This window comes from Delphinapterus leucas, chromosome 9 (assembly GCF_059928025.1).
Source record: "Delphinapterus leucas isolate spDelLeu-1000000601 "Yukka" chromosome 9, BTC_Dleu_Yukka2, whole genome shotgun sequence".
NCBI classification, from domain to species: domain Eukaryota; kingdom Metazoa; phylum Chordata; class Mammalia; order Artiodactyla; family Monodontidae; genus Delphinapterus; species Delphinapterus leucas.
In genome coordinates, this window is record NC_143137.1 from 60,907,466 (window position 1) to 60,921,958 (window position 14,493).

Consider the following 14,493-nt stretch of genomic DNA (forward strand, 5'->3'; position numbering starts at 1 on the left):
CAAGGAGACTCTCCCCTGAAGAAGGAGTGCCCCTTGGGTGCTTAGCTGGCTAGAGGAGACAGGCCGGGATCATTGGTCTGCTTTATTCACTTTACAGAACAGTCCCCAGGAAACCTGGAGCCCCAGAAACTTGGATAGGGATTAGAGCCAGTTAAGTAAGCCCCAAACAGTAAAGAAACACTCTGATTCCAAGCTGGAGATTCTAGCAGGACAAAGTAGAGGAGAAAAATCTGTTCTGTTTCTAAAGATTACACTGCCAACACAGGCGTAATGAAGAGGAATAGGTGGGAATATATGGGTAACACAGCCCAACCTCATTACACTTACTGGAAAACATGCTCTACCAAGAGTGATCTGCAGCCTCATCTTGAATATGAAAGATAGAAGGGTCTGTCTACATACAGACTAGCCTGTCATACAGATTAGGTAGCCAGCCCACAGAGTGCGATGAAGATTCCTGCCTGAGATGCTGCCATTCTCTGTTCTCATTCAAAAGAAAATTAAAAACAATAATTACACGGAAGGTATCCTCTGAAGAAAGATGTATCAGTAAATGACACTTCGGCATAAATTAGCGATCTCAGATTTTTTGTGGAGGGGAATAAGGACATCTTCATTCAACCAGGTCCCTGGTTGAAAGGTGGTTTGGGGTTGTCAAGGCTATGCTTGAGAGCACGGTTACCTGAGTTGCGGGGTCAGGAGGGTTCCAAGCCAGGTGTCGGGGAGATTAAAGGTTCTTGGGAGAAATCTGTAGCTGGCTTTGTTCCAACCCCAAAGGACAGAATCGTGTGAAAAACAAAGGGGCTGGGACTATGGCGTGATGGTGAATTATCACTGGGGATTATATATTTAGAAAAAGTGGGTTCAGAAAGAACTTGATACCTTTCTGACAATTATTCAGAATAATTATTTATTTTACAACCTTTTAGAGTCCCACAGCAGCTAATCTAGAGCATGTTCAATAAATGTTTATGACTGACTAGGTGCTTTTGAGAAATGACACAATTTTCTTGTGAAGTTAAAAGCTACTGTGGCTTCATTGCCATGCCCTGGCGGGAAAAGCCTCAGAATAGCCAATTATCATGTTAGAATCAGCTCCATGTTCAGGAATTTATTTTGCATTACTTCATAATATAGACATTTTATATATAATTGTTAACATTGTACTTATTCCAGGCAGCTGGGTTTCCCTATAATAAAGGCTTTTTTTTTTTTTCCTTTTTAATCACCAGTTTCCCTTCAAAATACTTGAGGGCTTCTTAAGTAGACTATCTGGCTGAAAGCCTTTAGCAAGTAAGTCCATGCCTTGGCTTGGCAGAGGTGAATACTATCCAATCAGATTTTTTTTCCTTACAAGTCTCAGGAAAATGGTAGGCAATGATTTCAGGATGGGTCAGAAGCCACTGCACAAAAGAACCTGTCTATCTGAAGATATATAATTAAGTCCACATTTCAAACCCAGCTTCTTAACCACTATATCTCAGTCTTAGCTCTTTTCTGCTGACGTTGTGATCAGTTTGATTTTGCAGCTGATTGCTTATTCTCTGGGAGAGAGACTTCTAAGGATAATGCACGACTACCTGAATATTTTAATAGATTGGTGTGGCGTGCGTGTTACTGGTATGTCAGGAAACAACAGTGTTTCTTTCCAAATGTTTTCTCAGTAAGGTGCTATAAGGAAAAAGATCAAATTCATAGATGAGCCCAAAAATATAAAATGGATGTCTGGCTTCCTCTTAGGATGTAGAAAACTAGGCTGCTTTTATTCTTAAAACCTCACCAAAGTTGCTAACTAATCTATGAAATCGCAACTTTCCTTGAATCTACCATAGAGCTGTGGTTGCAGAGCCACCAGCTTACACCAAACCTAAGGAAACACAGGCTCCTCCAAGGAGAGACAGGACATGGGCACTTACCTGCTGGCGATGACAGATGTCATACAAGCTAATAAGAAGAATTCAGCTAAAATTCTTAACAAATTGCTGAGTGTGGGTTAGTTGGAGAAGACAAAACTCCTGGGAGCTCCAGGCACAAGGCAAATTCATACCCACCCACCCAGTCTCTTCTGGGACCTCACCAGTGCTCAAGAGAGAGACTGGGGACAGGGCAAATCCCGAAGTTTCCCTAGTGGGGCAGACCTAGGGGAGGGAGGCAGCAGCCCCCCAGGGGAAGGCCCGAAGCCCCCATGGGACAAAAATCAAGACAGCTAGGGGAAGTGAAGCAAACCTTTAGGGCACAGATGACGATCCATGGCAGCTGAGGGAAGGAAACAGACTAAAGCCTGCAGGAATGAATCCTGGGCCCGGACATTTAGACACTAAAGGTCCTCTCTCTATGGCCCTCAGGGCAGAGTCTTTTTTAATAACCCAAGAACTGTCATCCATGTATGGCAAGGGTTTTCAAAACAGCTCCCGTGGAAATTTCCATGAGCTGGACCAAGATACTACTAACATTAATATTGATGACTACATTCATTTCCTATTGCCCCTATAATGAATGACCACAAATTTAGTGGCTTAAAATGACATAAATTTGTTCTCAGACAGTTCTGGAAGTTAGAAGTCCAGATCAGTTTCACTAGGCTAAAGTCGAGGTGTTGGTAAGGCTGGTTTCCCCTGGACACACTGAGGGGAGCAGCCGTTTCCCCTGATTTCCTCAGCTTCCAGGGGCCACCTGTGTTCTTTAGCTGGTGGCCCCTTCCTCCATCTTCCTCCCCTTCATCACCTCTGATTCCATCATCACATTGCCTCTTCCACAGTCTCTTCTCCCTCTGTCTCCCCCTTTATAAGGACACTCATGATTAAATGTAGGGCCTACAAATAATCCAGGATAATCTTCCCATCTCAAAATACCTAACTTAATCACATCTGCAACCTTCCTTCTGCCATGTAAGGTAATATTCACAAATTCTAAGAATTAGGACGTGAACATTTTTAGGGGCCATTATTCAGCTTACCACAGTGGCTTTTTCCATATTCGTGCAAAAAGAAAGCTAATTATTCTAATTTTTTTTTTTTGTAATTTACCTTAATGTAATTCAGTTTAAACAGTACCATGAATGTGTGTATGTGCAAGTTAATTTACACTCTAGGGGTGCTGAGTTAACACTTGAAATACTGTATTCAGTATTCAAAGACAGGTGACTTGACTCTTGCTATCTGAATTGGCTCCACAAGGATGAGAGAAACAGTTTATCCCTGGGGGAAAAAAGGGGCGTTCAAGACGTGTGGTAGCTGGAAGTGTCGTATAGGCCCTTTCCTCTTTCGTAAGTCGGGTATAATAGCCAGGTGGGCCCACACCCCCATGAATGCTTCTGGTAGAGTACCCTAAATTCTAGAACTCATTCAGAACAGCTGCCTCTTACCCTCATCCCATAATAAAGAATCCTGTCAGGGCTTCCCTGGTGGCACAGTGGTTGAGAGTCCGCCTGCCGATGCAGGGGACACGGGTTTGTGCCCCGGTCCGGGAAGATCCCACATGCCGTGGAGCGGCTGGGCCCGTGAGCCATGGCCGCTGAGCCTGCGCGTCCGGAGCCTGTGCTCTGCAACGGGAGAGGCCACAGCAGTGAGAGGCCCTCGTACTGCAAAAAAAAAAAGAGAAAAAGAATCCTGTCACCTGATCTGATTAAGAGGTTAGTTGGTCATAAGAACATTGTTGTCCTTGCCTCAGTGGGATCATTTTAGGCAAAGTACTTGTTAAAGTACTTAAAGAGATAGAATGGAATTTGGACCCAGTTTTCACTACATGTTTTTGTGCCTACTTGTTAATAAGTAGCTGAACATAGGGTAGAATTCTGTCTGAAACTTGCTTTAATTGAAGCATGGCACCTAACAGGAAGTTTGTCTAGGAGAAGGCAGGTCACTCCTGCTGACTTCTAATCTTCAGAGACTACCGACAGTCATTGAAAAGAATCTGACAAATTGTGAATGTCCATAGTGGCCTAGTTCAGCTCACAACAGTCATAGCCAAATGTGCTCGATTTGGCCATATTTCCCCCCAGTCATTTTTCTTAAACTTTTAGTCCCTACTTCCATTTTTCTGTTTATAACTACCAGCAGATGATAAAGTAATGAAACAAGTAGCAACATGAATATTTGCAAATAATTTCAGCAAAAGCCAAGCCACTTCACGGGACTCTGATTGTTTCATGGACACGTGTGCTCACTGTTAGGATGTTCTATCCAACTCACAGAATTTAGTCCCGTTTTCCAGTAACAAGATGGTTCTTAGCATAAAATCTAGAATTAAATACATTGATAGGTCACAGTGCAAAGAGCATCATAGCTTCGAGGGTTTTCATCAGCTGGATTCAGTTGCATAAATTGACTTATCCTGTCCTCCTGCCTAAAGAGCCTTCTGTAAAACCTGCCAAATTTCATGAATATCTTGCGTGGCATTTGAATACACTTGACCACAAATGATAACTACAAAATGACAAGGTCGGCTTTATGGCAGCTCCTCTGCTAGAGAGAGGGGACTCTGGATGCTCCCTTTGCTGGCCATCTCCATGGTGCAACCTGCCGGTTTCCCTCCTGAGTTTTCCTGAGTTTCTAGTGGTTGGTTTGTGTCATCGTCGGTGTGTGTTTTAGAACTCCGGTGTCTCTCACGGTGCTCTCTGTGCCCTCAAGGCAGATGTTTGCCTTGGACCCTTATTCCTGTCCACATCCATGGTGACCCTCTGGGGATAACCCCCCCGTTCTCTAATCGCCAGTCTTACCCCGGTCTCTAAGCTCCAGGCGCGTAACATGATATCTGCTCTCTAGACCTTTCCTCCTGCTGGCCATTTCGGAACCAAAACTGTCAAATACAGAAACTCTCCTTCGCCACATCTGCCTTTCTTCCTGGCTTTCCCTCTTTCCCTCACCTCTCAGTCTTCCAGGCTTGGGGTTCTTTTTCCGTTCTGACCTAATCTGTGCTCCCGGAACACGTTCATCCCATCTGTGGGCAAGTCCCAGCCCACCAAACGTGTCCCAGGAGTCTTCCCTGACTCGCCCTCCCCCTAGTCAAGAGTAATTCCCCCAGATCTACCCACCCCTCTCCTGTAGCCTGTCTCAGAACAGGTTTGGATGCTCGTATCCTTTCTGCCCTGCTTATCTTAAACTCCCAAAATTGAAGCACTTCATTTTATTTATCTTCCCACCCTCTGAGGTACTAATTCCAGGGTCCTGCATATCGCCCTGAGCTAGAGACAAGCCAGTTTGTCTTGTGGAGGCGAGCCATCTCTTTGGTAGAAGTTGCCTAGAGACCATGCATCGTAATCTCTGTCTTGTTGAGCCTCACAAACCCCCATGGGTACCTCAGTAAATTTCACGATGAGCATTTGGGATCCATGTGGAAAAGAGATAACAAAGTAGAGATGCATGGAAAAGTACCGGCAGAGATTTCCTATTGTGGGTCAACCAAAGGAGGTACTGGGTTGGCCAAAAAGCTCACTCAGGCTTTCTATAAGATGGTACCAAAAACCGGAACGCGCTTTTGGGCCAACCCATTATTTATAAGCAGGTCGGCTTTATTAATATCTCCTGTGGCACTAGCCCGGGAGACAGTTGAACAAAGCAGGTGAGGAGTTTGCTACAAGTCAGAAAACCACAGTGACTCATTGAAGAAGGCTTCTGCTGACTGCACAGGTCTCTCCAGCCGGGCTGCGAGGGGGCAGGCACAGTGGGAATGCTGGCCTGTGCAGCCACAGCTGCTACCACAGCAGCAGGACATGGAGCCTCCTGCTTCCGGGCCTCCTGGCCCAGTGTTCAGTCCCTGTGTATAAGTTTGCTGAATGAAAGGATTCCAGGAAATGATATATGCTTTCAAATTACTCTTCTCTTTTCCATATATCCCTTCATTAACACACAAGAATTGACCCAGAAGCAGCAGTGTGCTGATTTAATACTGAGGTAGGCTGAATAATGGCCACCAAAGCTATGCAGGGCCTAATGCCTGAAACCTGTGAATGTTGTCTTGCTTAGGGGAGAAAAGGTTTTGGCAGATGTGACTTAAGTTAAGGATCTTGGGTGGGGAGATTATCTTGAACTATCTGGGTGGGTCCTAAGTGCAGTCGCAAATAGTCTTACAAAAGAGAAGCAGAGAGAGACTTAGCTGGCAGAAGAGAAGAAGGTCTGGTGATTGAAACAGCAAAACAGAGGCGGAGAGAGAAGATGTAAACCACTGGCTTTGAAGATAGAGGAAGGGGCCATAAACCAAGAAATACAAAGAATGTGGCCCCAGACTCTGGTAAAGCCAAAAGGAAATAGAATCCAGCCCCCACCCCCAGTTTCTGGACTCCCTGTCAATGCCTTGACTGTAGCCCCATAAGATTCATTTTAGACTTCTGAGCTCCAGCACTGAAAATAAATTGGTATTGTATTAAATCACTGAATTTGTAGTAGTTTGTTACAGCAGCCATAAGAAACTATCACAGATATGAATCTTATGGTTCCTCCCACCTTTAGCAGATCAGATCACAACACAGAACATTTTGCATTAAATTACCAAGAAATAATTTGGCTCAGAAATCATTTGTATTTCAAGTTGTCAGAAGGTGAAAATTCGAACATTGAAATGAGGAGGCTGTGAGCTGCGCCCAGGGTGGCTTTGGATTTTGCAGGCAAAGACTGTTCTCTGAGAAGTGATGCTCTTCTATGGCTTTTCTCCCTCCAGGAGAGAAAGCAACGCTGAAAAATATTTCACACCAAAGGGAAGTCAGTGTACGACTTTGCCTTTGCAGCATAGTTGGAAATTGGCAGAAGGCTATGAGTCACTAAGGATGATGGTTCAGATTCAACAAGTCCATCCCTTCTAAACTTGCCCTGGCTCAGATGCACATCACCTGTGGACTAAACTGTTACAATAGCTTCTTAATCCATGTCTTTATTTCTGCTCCTATGCCTCTATACCAGAGATTCTCAACTATGGGGCAGGGGGAGGAGATGCTACAGTAGACCCAGAGGATGCAATGGGAGGAGCGTATTTCCAACTACACAATCCACCTCCTACCCTCACACCACTACCTAAAAAGGGAACAGTGAGAATAGTTGCTGATGGAGTGTTCTGGACATGTGAATGGTATGGAGGCAAAAGAATGAGAAGCATTGTTCCAAACTAAATAACAAATATACTAAAACATTCAACTGGCTGTCTCACACCTATTCTTAAAACTCTTCCAGGTTTTATACCCAAGAGAAAAGAAAACATAAAAATGTGCCCACGGATGTTCATAACAGAATTATTTACGATAGCCAAAAAGTGGAAACAACACAAATGTTCAACAGAAGACAAATGGATAAACAAAATGTGGTATATCCATACAATGCAGTATTATTTGGCCATAAAAAGGAAGTTCTGATACAACATGGATGGCCCTTGAAAACATTATGCTAAATGAAAGAAGCCAGCCACAAAAGACCACATGTTATGTGATTCCATTTATGTGAAATGTCTGTAATAGGCAAATCCATGGAGACACAAAGTAGATTAGTGGTTGCCTGGGACTAGAGGTTTAGTGGGAAGGGAAGGGAGAGTGACTACTATGAGGTACGGGGTTTCTTTGGTGGATGATGATAATGTCCTAAAATTAGGTTGCATTGCTAGTTGCACAATTCTGTGAAAATCCTAAAAATCATTGAATTGTATACTTTAAACAAGTGACTTGCATGGCATGTGAATTATATCACCATAAAAGTGAGCTTTTAAAATAAACAAACCCTTCCAGGCCTTTCTATCATCAGAGCAGTGGTTCTCAAAGTTCGGTGTACATCAGAAATATCTGTAGAGCTGGTTAACACAAGGGCTATGGGGATCTACTCTCAGAGTTACCACTTCATTAGGTCTATGTGGGGCCCAAGAACTTGCATGTCTAGGTGATGCTGATAGAGCTGGTTGGCGGCCGTGCTTTGAGAATCACTGATTGATAGACTCCAACTGAAGTTCTTCAGCTCAGCCATGAAGGTTCTTCACAGTCTGGCTTCCCCTGTTTTGTAGCCTGTTTCTCTGCAGGCTTTATCTCATCTTAACCTTAACTCATATAGATCTATTTCTGGTTCCCCCATACTTTTTGGCCATATATTGGGTGTCATTTTACCCCTAGTGTCTAAACCATTGCCTGGCACAAAGCAGATATGCAGTTAATGTTTCTGGACCATTCATTGGGCCCAGATCACCCCAGCACCCAAACAGCTCACACAAACAGGTAACTACTTCCTCCTAAAAGCTGGTGCTACTGCCTGTCCAAATCCCCTGGGATTGGGGCCATAAAGAAAAAGGAATGGAAAAGCCAAACAGTCTTCATGAGGCATAAACCTAGAAATTCCAAATTTATCAAAATATATAAGCCATGCTTCCTTGAACAGACAGCCAAAGGGAAGATGCTGGTTAGATTTACCTAACTTCAGTAGGCACAGCCTTCAGAAACATCAAGAGGAAAATGTAGGGTGAGAGTCTTTTCTGTTAAGTGAACAGAGAAGTACAGCAGGCAGCTTTATACATAAGCAGAAGGGAGCAGTTCCAGCTGTCACAATGAATGTCTCTTAACTGTCACACTTTTAGGTGTGAAGCCTGGTTAAAAAAAAATGATCTTCATGTGATTCTGGGTAAAGGGAAATGCGTTTAGACTACACATTACATGTTTAATTATATCGAAAAGAATATACCAATGTGACATTAAACCAGGCCTTCCCTTAGGCCTAAGTTATTTCCTATCAGTAGGTTTGGTGAGACCCATTAACTTGTGTGGTGCACCGAAAAAAAAAGACCCAGGGGTGGATTTCACCCACACTTCATCCCGTGATCTCCAGCCACACCGCTGACCTCCAACCCACTGTGAGCAGAGTGCCTGCTATGCCAGCACCCTTCCAGATCAGGCCCCTGGCCTCCCTGACACTTAAATTGCTGCCCCTCCCACCGAGAAATTCTGGAGGTATGGTTGACAGTGGCACTGAAAAGCCATCATGGACATAGATTGCTTTTAAACGCTGGTAGTTGAGATGTGTGTTACATGTTACATGCCTATCAGGATGACAGCTACTGAAAGACAGTAGCATTCTATAAGCTGGTTATTCTTTACCAGGAATAAAAAGCACAGAAAGGACTAACAGCTAATTGCCCTCTTAGAGTATTTCTTTCACCAGAGGATTCACAGTACTTGCTCATCTATGTGTCTCTTTCTGGATATCCTACGGGGATTAAAGGAGTAATATAAAGTCCTCTGAATTCTTTAAACAAGAGTATTATAGGTTTATTTCACTTAGCATAATGTCCTCCAGGTTGGTCCTCGTTGTCACATGTGGCAGATTTCCTTCTTTTGTGAGGGCGGTGGTTAGGAATCTATTAGATGTTTATACCACATCTTCTTAATTCATTCATCCCTCAATGGGCATTTAGGTTGTTTCCATATCTTGGCTATTGTGAGTAGTGCTGCAGTGAACATAGGAGGGCTACGTGAAATACTAATACTAATACAATACAATACATACTAATGCAATACTGCGTGATTGTACTTATATGAGATAACGAAAATAGTCAAACTCACAGAAGCAGAGTAGAATGGTAGTTGCCAGGGGCTCAGGGGAGGGGGAAATGAGGAGACAACGGGTATAAAGTCTCAGTTATGCGAGATGAATAAGTCCTAGAGATCTGTCGTAAACATCATGCCTAGAGCTAACAATACTGTGTTGTACACTTAAAAGTTTGAGTAGATCTCATGTTAAGTGTCCTCACAATAAAAGAAATTAAAAACTGAAATAGATGAAAATAATGATGTGTTTTAAAAAATGGAAACGATAAATATATCCAAGTCTGTTTTTCAAGAAAATAAAGAAAATTACGTTAATTTTAAAAAGATGAAAGAATAAAAGTACAATGGAGGCTTATGGTTAATAATTCCTATAGGCTGTCCTCAACCCCATTCATTTATATGCCCTGTTTTCCTTTCTCTTTGCTTTCAACTTAGCATGGTAGTAACTATTCCTGACAATTCAGATGCAAGTTTCAGAGGGGCAGAAGTACTCATATATGGAAAATTTTCTCTTGATTTTTCCCTGTAAAACTCTTCTAGACTGTCTTCATAAGCTGCTTAATGACAACCTAAGAGTTGTCCTTGCTATACCACGGAACACACAGATATGGGCGGCATATCTGAGGCCAAGAAACAAAATGAAATATTGTGAAAACAAAGTCACAGTCTCCTATAAAAACATATCTTTTAAGAAAATTCTGTTATTAACAAAGTTAACTCAGGCTTTAATTGCATCATGCTTGCTTCAAGGCTAAAGCAAGAAAACACTTGAGTTAACATTTAACAGTAAAAGAGACAAATATGGTATAATGAAATTATATTCACAAATTTTTATAAGCCTAGACTCATGCTCACAGTGAAGTTGAAAACCACATCAAGGGATTAGCAGCCGCAGAAAAATTCACAGGTCGGCAGGTTTCAGTCCAACATAAAGAAGAAAGGTCTACCAATTATAGCTATAGAAAAAGCCTTTCAAAATATAGTGAAATGGGGCTTCCCTGGTGGTGCAGTGGTTGAGAGTCCGTCTGCTGATGCAGGGGACACGGGTTCGTGCCCCGGTCCGGGAGGATCCCACATGCCGCGGAGCGGCTGGGCCCGTGAGCCATGGCCGCTGAGCCTGCGTGTCCGGAGCCTGTGCTCCGCAATGGGAGAGGCCGCAGCAGTGAGAGGCCCGTGTACCGCAAAAAATAAAAAAAAAATTTTTTAAATATATATATATATAGTGAAATGGAAATATTTAATACCAGTACAAGTATGGGAAAATACAAGAATGTTCTCAAGGGAAACATATAAATAAATTATGTTATGTTACACCCACGTATTGGACTATTACGTAGCTGTTAAAAATATAGTAAAACTTTATGTATTGATTTGAAGGGCCATGCTTGCTCTAGTAACTGAGATGCGGAAGCGGGTAGGGTGAGCGAGTTGGGGAAATTATGTATAGAATGATTTTTAAAGGTTGCTGTGCTGTATATGTGTGTGTTTTTGCAATCTAGTTGAAAATGTGGAAGCTACACCCCCAAACTGCAAACAGAGGCAACCTTTACAGGGTAGGACTGAAGGGGAAAGAGGGAGACTTTCACAACTTTGAGTAATTGTGAGGTCTTTGGATTTGATACAAGGATGCATAAGTTTCATTTTAAAAGGTAACAAAGCTTTTCGAATTTGTTACAAGGTCATTGGAAAACATACAAGAAAGGAAAAAAGCTTCTTCTACTCCCTAGCATGCCCAGAGTCTGGATGGCCAGATGCCCTTGAGAATGCTGTAGAACAGATTCTTGTGATGGATGGGAGGAGGACGAGGAAAAGCCCTTCTAATTCAGATCAAGGGCAGTGCCTCTAGCAACTACTTCCTCTTTGGCATCATGAATATTTCCTTGTTCACTAGGTCTTTCCCATCAGCATACAACATACCATAATATCTCCCACCTTTAAAAAAACTTCCTTAATCACACACTTCACTCCCTCTATCAGTCTTATTTCTATGTTTCCCTTTTCAAAAGTGTTGCCTGTATGTTCTGTCTTCACTTCCTTTCTCACCATTATCACTTTTAAAACATTTTATTTTAAAATAATTTCAAACTTACAGAAAAATTGCAATAATCACACACACAGTTCTTGTCAAGATCACCAGTGACTTCCATGTTGTCAAATCTAATGATCACTTTTCAGCTCTCATCCAATCGGCAGCACCAAAAGTAGCTGACAGTGCTCTCCTTCTTGAAACACTTCACCTGGCTTCCAGGATCCACCTCCTCTTGATTCTCTACCTACTGGCTACTACTTCGCAGTCTCCCCTGCTGAGTCCTTTTCGTTATAAAAACCTCCTTTTGCTGAAGGGCCCAGGGCCCACTTCTCTTTTCAATGTGCATTCACTCCCCACATGTACTCATCCACTCTCAAGACATTAAATATTATCTATATATTGTTGAGTCAAATGTGTATCTCCTGTATTGATCTCTCCTCCAAACTCTAGATTTCTATCCCCAAATGCCTACTTAAAAGCTCTGATGGAGGTTTCGCTTTTCATGTCCAAATCAAAATTTCAGACTCTGTGAGCTATTTTTTCCATACCTATCCATCCCCATTTTCCTATAGTCTCCGCCATCTCAGAAAGTGACAACTCTGTCCTTTCAGTTGTTCAGGCCCAAAATCTTAGTCATCCTTGACTCCTTTAATTTACATCCCACACCCAATCCAGAATCCAATTCCAATTCCAGTGGTAGAATCCCTTCCCATTTCCACCACTACCACCCCGGGCTAAACCAGCACCATCTCTTACCTGCACTTTGGCAATATCTTCCTATCCCAACTTTTAATTTGTCTTTGTACCAGCACAGTCTACTTCCCACATGCTGCCAGAACATGATTTATATCAGGTTACTCCTCTATGCAGAGCTCTCCACTGGCTTCTCATCACACCTCATGACTCACTGCATTCCAGTCATCCTGTCCCTGATGTTCTTTGAGTATGCCAGGCATGGGTTCTTATCCCAAATCCCTAAGTAAGAATGCTTAAAATTCCTTCTACCCTCTGCCTGAGCTTCTATCCCATTTTTCAACATGCAACATGGAATGTCAAGGGCTAGGGATGCACAGTGAAGAAGGACAGAGAGCATAGCCAGGAAGGGAGTGTTTTGACAAAGGAAGCAAAAGCAGGTGGTAAAGGGATTCTCCCAGTCAGAGAAGTGTCACCCTGTGTCTTTTGTCCCTTTAATTCATACTTTAGAATCTACTATCAATACAGCTGACAACTCTGGGAAGCTGTTTTCCACATTGGCTGCCGTTATTAGGATTGAGTTGCAGTTCATGATTTCACCCGCAAAGTAACCAGGGTTAAGCTTGAGGACATTTTGCTTCTTCTTGTCAAGGCTGTTTGCAATGCCACTATCTTATGCAATGAGAAGTGGTAAATTATAAATACAGGTATTCTATGGCTCAGAAAAAATGGGCTCTCCTTGAGGTGTGAAATATGCTTCAGTCTCCCTAGTTCCCGGATCCATCTCCTATACAAATCTTTAACCCAATGCTTTCAACACAAACACATTTCGCTACTTAGATAGCATGTGAGAGAATGTATGTAGCGGATGTCTCAGACTGAAGGAAATGTGCTTTATAAAGAGGTTTATAGAATCAGACTCTGTAGACATGGAGTTTTCACTGTGGGTGAAATAACTATCAAGTCAAAGTATTAAAGAAAGTCATCTTATCCTTTATAAAATAAAAAGCCCACAGACCCAATCCACTGGTCCCTATTTTCTTCTCCACTGCATGTTTTGATCTCTTTTTAAATTACACAAAGTTTCTTTTTGGTAGATGGAAAGTCTATAGAATCTAATCTCCATGCATAGTTGTTTTACTTAGCCTCACAGTCACTTCTGTCCCCTGCACTTAGGACAGTGCCCAGCACATGGTAGATGCTGACTAATATTTATTAAGTGAATGCTCTGGAAATAGGCAAGATGATATATGTTGAGGAAGGCTATAGACAGGACTCATTTTTTATTAGATACCTAATATGCACCAGGCATTTGTTGGGTGCTCAGGATACCAAAAAACAAAAGACACAAGACATTCGCCATCTTACATAGCTCACAGTCTTGTGGTTAGATAAGAAAACAAGCACCAATGATAGAATATGAGAAGTGCTATCATGGGGGTTACCCAGTGGAAACACAAAGGGAACACAGAATTAAGAAGACAGGGAGGGGCTTCCCTGGTGGCGCAGTGGTTGAGAGTCCGCCTGCCAATGCAGGGGACACGAGTTCGTGCCCCGGTCCGGGAAGACCCCACATGTCGTGGAGCGGCTGGGCCCGTGAGCCATGGCCGCTGAGCCTGCGCGTCTGGAGCCTGTGCTCCGCAACGGGAGAGGCCACAGCAGTGAGAGGTCTGCGTACCACAAAAAAAAAGAAGACAGGGAAGGGGAATTCCCTAATGGTCCAGTGGCTGGGACTCCATGCTTCCACTGCAGGGGGCAAGGGTTCAATCCCTGGTCAGGGAACTAAGATCCCACAAGCTGCATGATGCGGCCAAAAAACAAAACAAAACAAACAGGGAGGACTTCTGGAGGAAGTGCTACCTCATATGTGCTTGCCATATGAGTAAGAGTGAGCCTGCTGAAGTGGGGGGTAAAAGGATCTCCCCAAGAAAAGGGAACAGTACATGCAAAAGACCTGGGGCCAGGGAACACAGCTTTCACAGAGAACTGAAAGGCTTTCGGTATGACTAGATCTTTGGGAGCTAAGGTGTTGAGAAGACTTAAGATTGGGTGCCTGGATCATACAGTCTTGCTAATTTCTGAAGCTGATCTCTTTGGGTATGTGTTTAAAAACACTTTAGATTTATCTTCCTGTTATATAAATACGTAAAGGTTTTAAAAATTATAAACTATCAATGGATTTTGGATAACATATTCACATCCACATCTTTACCATGGATGAGGGTTTAGTTTACTAAAAAGTACAATCCAGATGTTTTCTAATGGC

The 14,493-nt window shown here is 42.8% G+C and overlaps 2 protein-coding genes across 3 annotated transcripts in view; one reads left to right on the plus strand and one right to left on the minus strand.

The window, feature by feature from the left end:
• C1GALT1 (core 1 synthase, glycoprotein-N-acetylgalactosamine 3-beta-galactosyltransferase 1) overlaps positions 1–4,534 on the plus strand; it is a 144,215-nt gene extending 139,681 nt beyond the window's left edge. For both annotated transcript variants that reach the window (XR_016394213.1, XM_089917042.1), the window contains one exon: positions 1–4,534. This exon is cut by the window's left edge and continues 93,090 nt beyond it. The gene's annotated coding sequence lies outside the window, so the exon portion shown is untranslated.
• The window catches only part of COL28A1 (collagen type XXVIII alpha 1 chain), a 162,091-nt gene that overhangs the window by 30,881 nt on the left and 116,717 nt on the right, over positions 1–14,493 (minus strand).